Raw genomic sequence first — 16,380 nt, 5'->3', positions numbered from 1 at the left:
AGGTAATCCACAAAAATGCAAAGACAGAAGAAGCTCTTTCCCTTTGAAATAGCCAAACAGATATAATGCATTGTATACATGTTTTTAAGATAGATAACAACTCATCCTCATGCAAAAGGACTTGACAGCATTTGTCAAAACTAATATATAAAAATTTTAACACATAATTGGAGTAACCATCTGTGTTAGCTACTTGGCTTTATCCAGAGGAAAAACAAACTTCACATACTTTCATTACAGGAGATACTCTTGTGTTTTGGACCAAGGTACCCTCAAAGTTAGGTTTCTGCTCTCCCACAGTGATTGGGAGATGGGGGTTTTATCTTCCTTGATGTTTACATTTCAAAGAATTGATGCTGAGGTCCCTAAGAAAGACATTTCTAGGCCATAGTACTGACAAAAGGCCTATCTAGTTTCCTAAAGGATTTATATACATTTCAAAGAGAGAAGAAAGTGCTTACAAAGTTTTAAAAAGTAAAACTCTAAGAAAAAGAGAGAAAGGAAAATCTCTTCCCTTCTTTCAACAGGGAGAATTCACCCTCTTACTTTTAATATGTATTAGTCTTTATACTAAAAGCATATCCATGAAACCAGCCAACAATTGAGAACCATCCTGTGAGAACATCTCTAAAGGATCGCAACAGAGATATTCCCTTGGAAACTCTTGACTGCATAACTTACCAAAGTCCAAATTAGATAAAATTGAGTTCCCTCCCTGATTTTGCCTCTCAGACTAGAGTAGTCTCTGATCTTGCATGAAGTTATGATAAACTTCTCACATCTTCACAGACTGTCGATTTTACTAGATGATTTGAGACAAGTTTTGAGTTTTTACAATATTTGTGCCCTAGATATATGCAAGAAATTTAACTGAATATATGATGTCAAATTATGTTGTCAGAATTTTATGTTATTACGATGTAAACGGTCTGAAAATTTCCCTACAGTTGGTTAAACATGGTCATTTAGCCTTTTTTTTTTTTTTTTTTTTTTGGTTTATAGTGATTTTATCTGTGAAGACATATGTGAAGCAGCCAAGAAATAACTGGAAGTATTGTTTTGGCAAAAGAAGTGACTAGCAGATATCTTGGTATCTAAGGGGCTAGAGGGTAGGCTGTTGGGAATGGGGAGGGAAGAGATATAGATATGCATAAAATGAAGACCAAATCTGTGGTAGGCAAAATTGTGGTTGGTAGACTGACTCAAAACTACTATTCTGCCTTTCTGGACCAATCCTGGTCCAGTAAGGAGCCCACTGCCCTGAGGGGTAAGTACCAAGTCTGGCAGCATCCACCACAAGCTGACTGAAGAGTCTTTTGGCCTTAAGTGAACATCAGTGATGCCACGGCAATACTCTCATGTGCCTGTGGTGGGGGTGACCATGGGGAGAGGCTCCTCTCCCTGTGGAAACGGAAGCAAAGAGTGGGAAGAAATTCTTCTTGTGGTTTGGGTGCCAGCTAAGCTGCAGTAGAATAGAACACCAACTAGGTACCTAAGGTTTCTGACTATAGGTCCTGGCTCCCAGACAGCATCTCTGAACTTGCCTGTGGTCCAGGAAAACTCACTGCTCTTCGTAGAAGGACCTACTGATTTTCAAGCCATAGGGCTTTAAGAGAACACAGGCAGTAGCCAGGTAGTAGATACAGTGGGCTTTGGGTAAGATCCAGTACTGTAATAGCTTCAGGTCTGACCCAGTGGAGTCACAGTGATGGTAGCCACAGGGGTGCTTGTGGCATTCCTCCCTTAGTTTCAGGCAGCTCAGGAGACAGCCAGAGTGACAGAGACAGAGACAGAGAAGGAGAGAGAGAGAGAGAGAGAGAGAGAGAGACCATTTATTTGAAAGAAACTTAGGGAAGAGAAGACACGTCTCTAACTGGTAATCCAGAGAATTCTTCCAGATCTTATTAAAGGTTGCCATGGTGGGACTTCTATGAATCTGTAAGAGACACATCAGTACTGGGTTTGGGGTGCCCATCTAATACAGATAAGAGTGCAGTGCCCCAAAACTTAGATCAGAACACCCAAGTACCTGTGAATACCTGAACAGCTTTCCCAAGAAAGAGGGGTATAAACAAGTCCAGATTGCAAAGACTGAAATAAATACCTAACTCTTCAATGCCCAGACACTGAAGAACATGTACTAGCATCAACACGATCCAGGAAAACTTGATCTCACCAAATGAACTTAATAAAGCATGAGAGACAATCCAAGACAGACAGAGATAAGTGACCTTTCAGAAAGAGAATCCATAATAGCTGTGTTAAGAAAACTTAATGAAATTCGAGATAACATAGGGAAGGAATTCCGAATTCTATCAGATAAATGTAACAAAGAAATTGAAAACATTAAAAAGAATCAAGTAGAAATTCTGGAGCTGAAAAGTAAAATTGGAATACTGAAGAATGCATCAGAGTCCTTTAACAGCAGAATGAATCAAAAAGAAGAAAGAATTAGTGAGCTTGAGAACAGGATATTTGAAAATACACAGTCAGAGGAAATAAAAGTTTAAAAAAAAATGAAAAAGAATGAAGCATGCCCACAAGATGTAGAAAATACCCTCAAAGGAGTAAACTTAAGAGTTATTGGACTTAAGGAGGAGATTAAATAGACTATTTTAGGGTAAGGCTTCTCCTTCAGCATTTTAAATATGTCATGCCACTCTCTCATAGCCTGAAAAGTTCCTTGTTTCTTTGTTTATGCAATCAGTGTTACATTGTTGTGAGTTTAAAACAATGAGTTATAAAATATTATTCGCAAGCTTCATGGATACTTCAAATGAAAAAACATCCAATGAATACACAAGCAGTAACATGCAAGAAATTAAAACATACCATCTGAGAAAATTACCTTCATTAAAATGAAGACAGGAAAGAAGAGAAGACCACAAAATAACCAGAAAACAAATGACAAAATGCTAAGTGTAGGTCCTACCTTATTAATAATAACATTGAATGTAAATGGACTAAACTCTCCAATTAAAAGCCATAGACTGGCTGAACAGAAAAAAAAACACGCAAACCCAAAATCTGTTGCCTACAGGAAACACACTTCATATATAAAAATATGCATAGACTGATAAGAAAGGGATGGAAAAAAAAACATTACATGACATGGAAACCCAGAAAGAGCAGGAGTTGCTATACTTATATCAGGCAAAATAGATTTCAAGACAAAAACTTAGGAAGAGACAAAATAGTTTACTATATAATGATAAAAAATCAATTCAGCAAATGGATATAATGTTTGTAAATATATATGCAGCCAACACTGCAGCACCCAGATATATAAAACAAATATTATTAGAGCTAGAGAGAGAAAGACCCCATCAAAATAAGAGCTGGAGACGTCAGCACCCCACTTTCAGCACTGGACAGATCCACCAGACAGAAAGTCAACAAAAACATCACACTTAATCTACACTATAGACTAAATGGACCTAATAGATATTTACAGAACATTTAAACCAATGGCTGCAGAACACATATTCCTTTTGTCAGCATATGGATCATCGTCAATGATAGACCATATGTGAGGCCACAAAACCAAGCCTTAAAAAATTCAAAAATGATGAAATTCTGTCAAGTAACTTCTCTGACCAAAATGAAATAATACTATAAATCAGCAACAACAGGAAGTTTGGAAACTATACAAACACATGGAAATTAAAAATATACTCCTGAATAACCAGTCGATCAAGGAAGAAATTAAGGAGAAACTTAAAAAATTTCTTGAAATAAATAATAATAGAAACACAACACACTAAAACCTATGGGATACAGCAAAAACAGGTTTTTGTTTGTTTGTTGAGACAAGTTCTTGCTGTCATCTAGGCTGGACTGTGATGGTATAATCATGGCTTACTGCAGCCTCAACATCCTGGGCTCAAGCTATCCTCCTATCTCAATCTCCCAAGTGGCTGGAATGATAGGCATGCACCACCATGCCCAGCTACATTTTTTGTAGTTTTTAGAGAAAGGGTTTTGCCATGTTTCTCAGGCTGGCATCAAGCTCCTGGGCTCAAGCAATACACCTGCCTTGGCTTACCAAAGTGTTGGAATAACAGGTGTGAGCCACTGAACCTAGCCAAGGAAGTTTATGGCTGTAAGTGCCTACATTAAAAAAGTAAGAAAACTTCAAATAAACAACATAATGATTCATCTTAAAGACATAGAAAAGCAAGAATAAATCATACCCTAAAACAGTAGAAGAAAATAAATAATAAAGATCAGTGCATAAATAAATGAAATTGAAATAAAGGAAACAACACAAAAGGTCAATGAAACAAAAAGTTATTATAAAAAAAGATTTAAAAAATTGATAATCCTTTAGCCAGACTAAGAAAGAGAGAAGACCCAAACATATAAGATCAGAAATTAAAAAGGAGACATTACAACTGATACAGCAGAAATTCAAAGAATCATTAGAGATTGCTTGGAACAACTATATGACAATAAACTGGAAAACCTAGAAGAAATGGAAAAATTCCCAGACACATTCAACCCACCAAGTTTGAATCATGAGGATATTCAAAAGCTGAACAGACCAATAACAAGAGATCAAAATTGTAATAAAAAGTCTCTCAGCAAAGAAAAGTCCAGGACCCACCCAATAGCTTCACTGCTGAATTTTACCAAACATTTAAAGAACAACTAATACCAATCCTACTCAAACTTATGAAAAATGGAGAAAAGAATACTTCCAAACTCGCTCTATGAGGCCAGTATCATCCTGATATCAAAACCAGACAAAGATACATCAAAAAAAGAAAACTACAGGCCAATATTCTTGATGAACATTTATGCAAAAATTTTCAACAAAGTACTAGCAAACCAAATTCAACAACACATTTAAAAGATTATTCATCACGACCAAGTGGGATTTATCCCAGGGATGCAAGGATGGTTCAACATATGTAAAGCAATCAATGTGATACCTCATATCAACAGAATAAAGAACAAAAACCATATGATCATTTTGATTGATGCTGAAAATGCATTGATAAAATTCAACATCCCTCCATGATAAAAACCCTCAAAACACTGAATTTTTAGAAACATACCTCAACACAATAAATGCCATACACCACATACCCACAGCTAGTGTTGTACTGAATGAGGAAAAGCTAAAAGCCTTTCCTCTAAAATCAGAAACACAAGGATGCCAACTTTCACCACCTTTATCTAACATAATACTGGAAGTCCTGGCTAGAACAATCAGAGAAGAGAAAAATAAAGGGAATCCAAATTGTAAAGGAAGAAGTAAAATTATCCTGTTTGCAGATGATATGATCTTATAGTTGGAAAAACCTAAAACCCCACCAAGAAACTATTAGAACTGATAAACAAATTCAGTAAAGTTTCAGGATACTAAATCAGCATACAAAAATCAATATTATTTCTATATGCCTACAGTGAACAACTAAAAAAGAAAATTTAAAAGTAATCCTATTTAAAATAGCTATAAACAAAATTAAATCTCTAGAAATTAACTTAACCAAGGAAGTGAAAGATCTCTACATTGAAAACTATAAAACATTGCTGCAAAAAACTGAAGACACACAAGGAAATGGAAAGATATTGCCATGTTCATGGATTAGCAGAATCAATATTGTTAAAATGTTTATACTACTGATAACAAACTACAGAATTCAGTGCAATCCCTATCAAAATACCAATGACCTTCACAGAAATAGAAAGAACAATCCTCAAATAAATGTGGAACCACAAGACCCAGAACTGCCAAAGCTGTCCTCAGCAAGCAAAAAGAATGAAACAAAAAAAAAAAAAACTACATTACCTGAGTTTAAATTATACTACAGAGTTATAGTAACCCAAACAGCATGGTACTATAATAAAAACAGACACACAGACCAATGAAATATAGTAGAGTACCCAGAAACAAATCCATACATCTACAGTGCACTCATTTTCAACAAAGGCACCAAGAACATACACTGGGGAAAGGACAGTTTCTTAAATAAATGGTGCTGGAAAAACTGTATATCCATATGCAAAGGGGTAGAACTAGACTACTATCTCCTGCCATATACCAAAATCAAATAAAAATGGATTATATATTTAAATGTAAGACCTCTAGGCTATGAAACTCCTAAAAGAAACATCAGGGAAACTCTCCAGAACATTGGCCTTGGCAAAGATTTCTTAATACTCCACCAGCACAGGCAACCAAAGCAAAAATGGACAAATAGGATCACATCATGTTAAAAAGCTTCTGCACAGCAAAGGAAACAATCTACAAAATAGACAGACAACCCAAAGAATGGGAGAAAATATTTGCAAACTATCCATCTGACAAAGGATTAATAATCAAAGAATATAATGATCTCAAAAAACTCTATAGGAAAAAAATTTCATAATCTCATTTTTTAAACTAGCAAAAGATCTCAATAGACATTTATCAGAAGAAGGCATACAAGTGGAAAACAGATATATGTAGAGGTGTTCATCAATGATCATTAGAAAAATGCAATGAAATATCATCTCATCCCAGTTAAAACAGCTTTTATCCAAAAGACAGGCAATAACAAATGTTGACAAGGATGTAGAGAAAAGGGAACCCTCATACACTGCTGGTGGGAATGTCAATTAGTACAACCACTGTGAGGTACGGTTTGAAGGCTCCTTAAAAAACTAAAAACAGAGCTACCATATGATCTTATCCACCAGTCCCACTGCTAGAAATATACCCCAAAGAAAGGAAATCAGTATATAGAAGAGATATCTACACTCCCATATTTATTGAGCACTATTGAAATAGCCAAGATTTGAAAGCAACCTAATTGTCCATCAGCAGATGAATGGATAGCAAACAGGTGGTACATATACACAATGGAGTACTATTCAGCTATAAGAAAGCATGTGATCTTGTCATTTGCAATACCATAGATGGAGTTGGAGGTCATTATTTTAAGTGAAATACGCCAGGCACAGAAACACAAACTTTGCATGTTCTCTTATTTGTGGGAGATAAAAATTGAAACAATTGAACTCATGGAGACAATGAGTAGAATGATCATTACCAGAGGCTGGGAAGGGTAGTGGGGCTGTAGGAGTAAGTGTGGATTTTTTGTGGGTACAAAAAAAGTAGTTGGAAGCAATGAATTAGATGTAGTATTTGATAGCACAATAATGTGACTATAGTCAATAACAATTCAAGTGTACATTTAAAAAAAACTAAAAGAGTATAATTATATTCTTTGTACTATAAAGTATAAATGCTTGAAGTGATGGATATGCCACTTTCCCAATATGGTTATTATGCATTGTATGCCTGTATCAAAATATCTCATGTTCTTCATAAACATATACAGCTACTGTATTCTCACAAAAAGTTAAAAATTAACATAAATAAATAAAAAGTATAATGAGTTTTAAAAAGCATTATTCTTACCAAATTAATGAGCAGCTTCAGCAGATTTCATAATCAGCACCTTAACTAAGAGCCTTATGGAACTGTTAATCTCATAAGTAAAAGTTGAGGGGTTTTTGTATTTTAAAATCCTTTTTTTTAAATTTTCAAGAGTTTAAAAATAAAAGGCACTTTGACTCTAAGCTAAAATAGCAAATAAATAATAAAGGGCAAAGACAATCTCTTGTTTAAAATGCTTATTCCTCTCCCACTAGGTTTAATTGGGGAAAGTGGTAGGGAAGAGAAAATCTTGAAATCATTATTTTACTTCCTGACTTTCAGGTGTGGTTGAATGAAAGATTTCCTGGACACTACATTAGATAAGAGGCCCAGTAAGGAGTTCTTCACAAAAATTTGAGTTGGAACCTGCTCCCTGACTAGCTCAATGTTTTTAGGTCCTCAGTGGAGACATAACTCTGGCTTAAGAAGGGATACTTGGGGTTGTGCATGGTGGCTGATGCCTGTAATCCCAGGACTTTGGGTGGCCGAGGTGGGAGGATCACTTGAGGCCAGGAGTTGGAAACCAGCCTAGGCAACAAAGTGAGACCCCATTTTTATAAAAATAAAAATAAAAATAAAAAATGAAGTGATAGTTAGGCACTAGGCCATCATCCCCAGTTGCTTCTTCCTTTCCCAAGATAGATTTACTCTTCGTAATTTAAGCCTTGTTCTTGTTATGTGGATCCTCTGCTTCAACATGTGCTTTTGACCTGAAATTTTAGGTCATTGTGAAGGAGGGTGGAGGGGATTATGTTAGCTCATCGGTAAAATAGGTATCATTTTTAGTTCATCTGTGTGTGTGTGTGTGTGTGTGTGTCTTTCTCTGCTTGTATGCATTTCTTTCTGATTTTCACACACATACATCAATTCATACTCAAAAACAGCATATGTAGCATACTGAATATGTTGAGTAAGAAAAGCAAGGTTTGTGATAAACTGAGATCCTCTCTGTTATAGACTGAATGCTTGTGTCTGTGTCTCCCCCACCCCTAAATTTATTATGTTGAAGCTCTATTTCCAGAGTGAGTGTATTTGGAGCCTCTAAGGTTGTAATTAAGGTTAAATGAGATCGTAAGGGTAGTAGATCTGATGGGATTAGTGACACCAGAGAGCTCTCTCATGAGTCCCTGCCTGCACCAAGGAAAAGACAGGTGAGCACACAGAGAAGGCAGCCGCCTTCAACCCAAGGGGAGAGGGCTCACCAGAAAGGCGCCACGCTGTTTCCTGATCTTGGACTTCCAGCCCCCAGAACTGGGCAAAAGTAAATTTCTGTTGTTTAAGCCACACAGCTCCTCATATTTTGTAGTGGCAGCCCAAGCTGACTAATACAGTCTCTCTAAATATTTATTCCTTAGACAAACACATAAAGATATATGACATTAAACCAAAAATCTTGATCTAGCATTTCTCTCCTTCAACCAGAGGAAGTTGATGATGACAAGTTTTCTGACAAAATTTTAAGTATATCAATATTAAGATGCCTGTTATATTTCAAATTATATATTAATAAGTAAAATATACATATTTGATCAAATATTAAGTATATTATTATAAAATATTTATGAAATAGAATGTAAAAAATAATGGAAAATTTTAAGAAAAAACAAAACTTTATATAACTGCAGGTTATTGTGCTAGGCCAGTTTGTGTTTGTGCATTAGGCTCACCTGAGATTATGTCCAGTAAATCCTCACATAATGTCGTTGATAGGTTCTTGGAAACTGTGACTGCAAGCAAAATAACATAATGAAACCAATTTTACCATAGGCTAATTTAAATAAGAGTTAAGTTTCTATGACATATTTCTGGTCACAAAAATAGCATCTTCAACTTCTAAAGACATCAAATACTTCTTATATTAAACATTGAAATAAATGTGAGCTATATACCCATTTAAGAAAGGTTAATAAAAAGCAAGTAAGATCATGATTTACTCCATGTTTGGTTAATCAGTGAGTATCAGTTGTCACAGCGGTGGTGGGGTAAATCAAAGAATAAATATTCTCAAAGCAAAAATTATAAGGAACACCTCCTACCACCACACATTTCAAATACCAGCACTCACAAATAGGGTGGGGTCACCGACTGCTTTTGTTCCACATTATTTATTGTCATGCATTTGTATGATTATTATATAATTTACAAATTTCTGTTTTACAACAATTTGTATTCATTCATTCATTCATTCATTTTCCAACCAAATTATTCCAGTTCAGAGTTTAGGGCAGCTGGATCCTATTCAGGTAACTCAGGGCACAAGGTTGAGACCAACTCTGGACAGGATGCGATTCCGTTCCAGGACATAGACCCACACCCACACTCACTTACAACAGGGCAATTTAGATAGGCCAATGGACCTAACGTTCACATCTTTGGGATGTGGGAGGAAACCAGAGTACCCAGAGAAAATCTACACAGATATGGAGAGAATGTGCAAACTCCACACAGACAGTGGCCCTGACTGGGAATTGATGTTTTTTTTTTTTTTTGGTCAATACTATAATGAGAATCTATGTTGAATTGAGCAACGTTGAGGACCTGCTGTATTTGTATTTTGCCTCTTCTTGGAGGACAGGTTTGAGAAAACTGCCATGTACATTCACCCTTACGTCTTCTTATCTACTCTTACATTAGGCATGTGGATTTAACTTAAAATTTGCTATTTCTTAAGCTTTCTATAACTTATTCCATAGTGTAACCTCATTATCTTCCTTCAATATTTTTTGCTGTTTTCATAAAGGCAGGTTGAAAACAAATATTTCCATAATTCTTAAAGATATGTAACTAAATTTGATAGACCCAGCTGACAAATTTCATCACTATATATACTAGTACCCAGGATAAGTAGACCCCTTAATGAAAGAGGCTCTTGTTACAGTGTGGCTAACCAAGTCATCTTTATTTTTGGTTTTGTGCTTTGGTAGAGCAGTAACTCTTAATCCCTGGTTTGCATCACTTTCAGAGTTTAAAAAAAATACAAACACATGAAAACAATGCTGGACCAATTAAGCCAGTGTCTCTAGGAGAGGGGGCCAGTACTGCGGCTTCTTAAAATCTTCTCAAATAATTCTGAAGTGCAGCCAGGGTGAGATTGGCTGCCTTAGAGGGACTTGTTTAAACTGCTATAAATGTGTTAATACATTTTATATGCATTCTTCTTCCCCAAAATATCCGATTTCTCTGTCAAGCTGCTGAACTATATGATAGTAAATGATGTTGGCCTTTAGAGCCAAGGGCTGGGAATGATTCACAGAAATCAAAGGTACAGCATTTTAACACTTTACTAATTTAGTAACACATAAAAGTGAATCTTCAAATCAACAGGGAAGAAAAAATATGCACCAACTCTGACTGATCATTCCACAGAGCAAAGAATTTACACATCAATATTTTCAAGGAGACAAAAATCTAATAGGAACTGACATGATGAATCTAATACTTCAAAAGAGAATAGAAAATCTGTTTTAAAGAAATGGATTCTGAAGATACATAGAAACATTTCAGTATTTGGAAAGAGATTTAAATTCAACTAACTATGGAAAAATAACATTGAGGACAAACTAAGGAACAAGCCAAAGCATGAGATATTTTGGCTAAACGTAACACATTTATGAGGGCTATATTTATATAGCAACAAATTTCCAATTATAAGGCAGCAAGCTGAAATCATTAGAGCTCAAATTACCCTAAACCAGTGCTCACAAACATGGTTTCCATAAGAATCACCTGGGAATCTTGTTAAAATGCAGATTTGATTAAGTCTAGTATGAGGCCTGAGAGTCTGCATTTCTACCAAGCTCTCAGGGGATGTGGAAGTTGTTGTCCAAGAACTACAACTTGAGCACTAGCAACACAAACTTAATCTTTAAAGTCCTTGCAGATAACATTATCCAGAAGATAGTCAAATTTAAAATGTAAAGTGCATAATATGAACTTTTACTTCAAAAGCAAAGAATATTTGATTCGTTTTACAGCTTTGTCTCTGTAACACACTGAGGGTCCAAATGGGTGACTACTAGATAGAGAATGAGCAACAGAAAACAGACTGACTCTAATTTTTGATGAGTGATATCAGTACCATCACCACAGATAAGTTCTGGTTGAAAAATAGGAAAAAGTGGAATTATCTTTTCTCAGCACAAATCGTTGGCCATTAATATTGACCTAGACCAGAGTATGTTGGAGTTGGCCACTACCAGTCAGGAGAATAGGCTTTGTGCATCTCTTCCCAACTCCAATACCATGAATAGTTACATTAGGTTGGTAGTGTAAAGATCTCAGCAAACACTTGGAACGGGGCCTTTAAAAAATGTGCCCCAGAGTGGGTGTGCCAACATAGCATGGCATGTAGCTTCTGGCTTAACACATGATTCTGAAAGAAGAGAAATATAAACATAATGTGAAATATGGTGAGTAATGCAATGACCTTGGGATTGTCAAGACTAGAAGACAATAGGGAGCTTAAGGAGGCCGTCTTCTTATCTAAACAATGAAAATAGATATTGGAAAAAACACAAAGTATGAGACATAAGAAAAAAACACAAAAATAACAAATGGATCTATCTAAATTGCATTAAACAGTGACATAATGTTAGACAATGTGTTTTAGTTGTTTCTTTGTGGTACTGGTTCACAGACATTTGGTCTCAGACTCCTTCACAGTCTTAAAATTTTTGAATACCTCAAAGAACATTTATTTATATGATTATGTCAATTGTTTATCATATTCAAAATCAAAAGAGAGAAATTTTAAACTTGTTTGTGTGTTAAGCTGCTTATAAATGACAGTAATAAGCCCATTTATGGGCTTATTATAAATGTTGCTATTTATGAGGAATATTATAAATATGCTATTTATGAGGAATAATCATATTTTGCAATACAAATAAAATGAAATAAAATGTAATGAGAAGAGTTAGCTCTAATAATAGTAGTATCCTCCTATTTGCTTTGGCCTGCATTCTACTGCTATATGTTTTGGTGGAAGTATATGAAGAAAATCAGACCATACAGAGATAAGTACTAGTTGGAAGAGGGAAAAGTATTAACTTTTTCAGATGATTGTGAACATTTTTCTTTGATTCTACGCCAAAACTTGATAAGTCACCTTTTCAGATGATTATGAATATATATTTTTGATTCTACACAAAAATTGGGATAGTTTTAGATTCAACCTATCAACTAATCTTTAAGAAACCATATCAATGAACTTTTTGTATTGTTAAATTAAAATCTATTAAGTTATATTCTAGATTAAATGATTCTTTTTGGTCATTTGGAAAAATTGTTTCATTGAGTTATGCAGAGCTTCCAAAGATTGACATGCTTTATGATGCACTATACAAAAACTATTCTCTTTTAATTTAAAAAGGCATGAATATTTAATCCCTCCATGCACAAAGTTCCTAAGTTTAAATTACTTTTGAAATTTATTTTAGGGTCAGCGGTACATATGCAGGTCTGTTATATGGGTAAATTGCATGTCATGGGGGTTTGATGTACAGATTATTTTTTCACCCAGGTAATAAGCACAGTACCCGATAGGTAGTTTTCCAAATCCTCACCCTCCTCCCACCCTCCACCCTCAGGTCCCAGTGTCTCAGTGTCTGTTTTTCCCTTCTTTGATTCCATATGTACTCAATATTCAGTTCCCATTTAGTAGTGAGAACACGTGGTATTTGGTTTTCTGTTCCTGTGTTCACTTAGGATACTATCCTCCAGCTCTATCTATGTTGCTGCAAAGGGCATGATCTCCATTCTTTTTTACGCTGCGTAGTATTCCATGGTGTATAGGTACCACATTTGCTTTATCCAGTCTACAATTTAGGGGCATTTAGGTTGATTCCATGTCTTTGTTATTGTGATAGTGCTGCAAGGAACAATATGAGTGCATGTGTCTTTATGGTAGAATGATTTATTTTGCGAAGGTTGGGCGGGGGGTGGCGTCTATACTCAAAATGGGATTGCTAGGGGAAATGGTAATTCTGTTTTAAGTTCTTTCAGAAATTGCCACACTGGTTTCCAAAATGGCTCAACTAATTTACATTCCCACCAGCAGCATATAAGTATTCCCTTTTCTCTACAACCTTTGCAGCACATATTGTTTTTTCACTTTTTAATAACAGCCATTCTGACTAGTTGAGATGGTATCTTTTTTTTTTCTTTCTGTTTTTATTGTTTTTGAAATGGAGTCTTTCTCTCTCACCTAGGCTGGAGTGCGGTGCATGATCTCTGCTCACTACAGCCTCCACCTCCCGGGATCAAGTGATTCTCCTCCTCATCTTCCCAAGTAGCTGGGACTACAAGGCACATGCCACCATGCCTAGAAAATTTTTGTATTTTTTGGTGGAGATGGGGTTTCATCATGTTGCCCAGGTTGGTCTGGAACTCCTGGCCTCAAGTGATATGCCTGCCACAGCCCCCAGGTTGCTGGGATTATAGGCATGAGTCGCCATGCCCAGCCAAGATGGGGGTTTTGATTTGGATTTATTTAATGGTTAATAATAAGCATTTTTGCAAAAGCTTGTTGGTTGCATGCACGTCTTTTTTTTGAAAAGTGTCTTGTCCTCTGACCTTTATTCAGTGGGGTCGATTGTTTTTTGGTTGTGAATTTGCTCAAATTTCTTTTAGGTTTTGGTTATTAGACCTTCGTCAGATGTATAGTTTGCAAATCTTTTTTTCCATTCTGTAGGTTGTATGTTACTCTGTTGATAATTTCTTCTGCTGTACAGAAGTTCTTTAGTTTAATTAGCTCCCATTTGTCAATTTTTGCTTTTGTTGTAATTACTTTTGGCATCATTATCATAAAATATTTTTCCATTCCTATTTCCAGAATGGTATTTCCTAGGTTATCTTCCATGGCTTTTTAGTTTATGATTTTACATTTAAATTTGTAATCCATCTTGAGTTGATTTTTTATATGGTGTAAGGGTGGGGTCCAGTTTCAATCTTCTGCATATGGCTAGCCAGTTAACCCAGCACCATTTATGGAATAGGGAGTCCTTTCCTGATTGCTTGTTTTTGTCAGCTTTGTTGAAGACCAGATGGTTGTAGGTGTGCAGCATTATTTCTGGACTCTCTTCTCTCCCATTGGTCTATGTGTTTATTTTTGTGACATACCGTGCTGCTTGGGTTACTGTAGCCTTGCAATATAGTTTGAAGTTGAGTAACATGATGCCTTCTGCTGTGCTTTTTTTGCTTAGGATTGCCTTGGTTACTCAGGCCTTTTTTTTTGGTTCCATATGAATTTTAAATTAGTTTTTTTTCTAATTCTATAAAGAACGTCATTATATATCCCATGTGAATGGGACGGCATTTTTGATTGGTCCCACAACTTGGATGTTGTTGGTTCCTGAGAATGCTACTGATTTTTGTACATTGATTTTGTATCCTAAAACTTTGCTCAAGTTGTTTATCAGCTCAAGGAGCTTTGGTCATTTCTATATTATATAGAAATAGCATTGAATTTATAAATTGCTTTTGGTAAAGGGTCATTTTAACAAGATTGATTCCTCCTATCCATGAGCATGGAATATTTTTCCACTTGTTTGTGTCATCCCTGATTTCTTTGAGCAGTGTTTTGTAATTCTCATGTTGAGATCTTTCTACATTGTAGAGATCTATCTCCCTGGATAGCTGTATTCCTTGGTGTTATTCTTTTTATGGTTATTATGAATGGGATTGCATTTTTGATTTGGCTCCCAACTTGGATGTTGTTGGTGCATGGGAATGCTACTGATTTTTGTACATTGATTTTGTATACTAAAACTTTGCTGAAGTTGTTTATTAGCTCAAGGAGCTTTTGGGCAGAGATTATGGGATTTTCTAGGTATAGAATCATACTGTCTGAAAATAGGGATAGTTTGACTTCCTCTCTTCCTACTTGGAGGTGTTTTATTTATTTCTCTTGTACAGGTTTTCCAGTACTGTGTTAACTAGGAGTGGTGAAAGTGGGCATCTTGTCTTTTTCTGATTTGCAAGGAGAATGCTTTCAACTTTTACCCATTCAGTATGATGTTGGTTGCGCATTTGTTACATATAGGTCTTACTATTTTGAGGTAGATTCCCCCAATGCCTAGTTTTTTGAGGATTTTTAACATAAAAGGATGTTGAATTTTATCAAAAGCCTTTTCTGCATGTATCAAAATAATCATGTGGTTTTTGTTTTCAATTCTGTTTATGTAATGAATCACATTTGTTGATTTGCATGTATTGAAACAACCTTGCATCCCAGGGATAAAGCCTACCTGGTCATGGTGGATTAGCTTTTTGATGTGCTGCTCAATTTGGTTTGGTAGTATTTTACTGAAGAATTTTGCTTCTATGTTCATCAAGGGTATTGGCCTGACCTGTTATTGTTGTTGTTGTTATTGTGTCTCTGCCAGGGTTTTGGTATCAGGATGATGCTGGCCTCATAGAATGACTTAGGGAGGAGTCCCTCTCCTCAATTTTTGAAATAGCTTCCATAGGAATAATACTTGCTGTTCTTTATACATGTGGTTGAATTCAGCTGTGAATTCATCTGGTTCTGGCTTTTTTGGCTAGTAGGCTTTTTATTACTGATTCAAATTTTGAACTTATGATTTTTTCAGGGATTCAATTTATTTCTGGTATACTCTTGGGAGGTTGTATGTGTCCAGGAGTCTATCCATTTATCCTACATTTTTTCATTTGTGTATATAGAGGTATTTGTAGTAGTCTCTGAGAGTATTTGTATTGTTATGGGGTAAGTGGTAACCTCCCCTTTGCCATTTCTGATTGACTTTATTTGTATCTGCCCTCTTTTTTCATTATTAGTCTAGCAAGTAGTCTATCCTATTAATTTCTTCAGAAAACTAGCTCCTGGATTCACCCATCATTTGCATGAGTTTTATGTCTCATTTTTCATTCAGTTCTGCTTTGATTTTGGTTATTTCTTGTCTTCCTCTAGCTTTGGGGTGAGTTTACTCTAG

The 16,380-nt window shown here is 35.7% G+C and overlaps 1 long non-coding RNA gene across 1 annotated transcript in view; it reads right to left on the bottom strand.

Annotated features, from left to right (window-relative positions):
- The window catches only part of LOC108585473, an 81,508-nt gene that overhangs the window by 52,689 nt on the left and 12,439 nt on the right, over positions 1 to 16,380 (bottom strand). Inside the window, exon 2 of the long non-coding RNA XR_001901863.3 lies at positions 9,097 to 9,156. This is a non-coding gene — a long non-coding RNA (uncharacterized LOC108585473). The remainder of the gene's footprint in view (positions 1 to 9,096; positions 9,157 to 16,380) is intronic.

Source organism: Papio anubis, chromosome 6 (genome assembly GCF_008728515.1).
Source record: "Papio anubis isolate 15944 chromosome 6, Panubis1.0, whole genome shotgun sequence".
In the NCBI taxonomy this organism is placed as follows: domain Eukaryota; kingdom Metazoa; phylum Chordata; class Mammalia; order Primates; family Cercopithecidae; genus Papio; species Papio anubis.
Note: the sequence above shows the minus strand (reverse complement) of the source record. Positions and strands in the feature narration are given on the sequence as shown.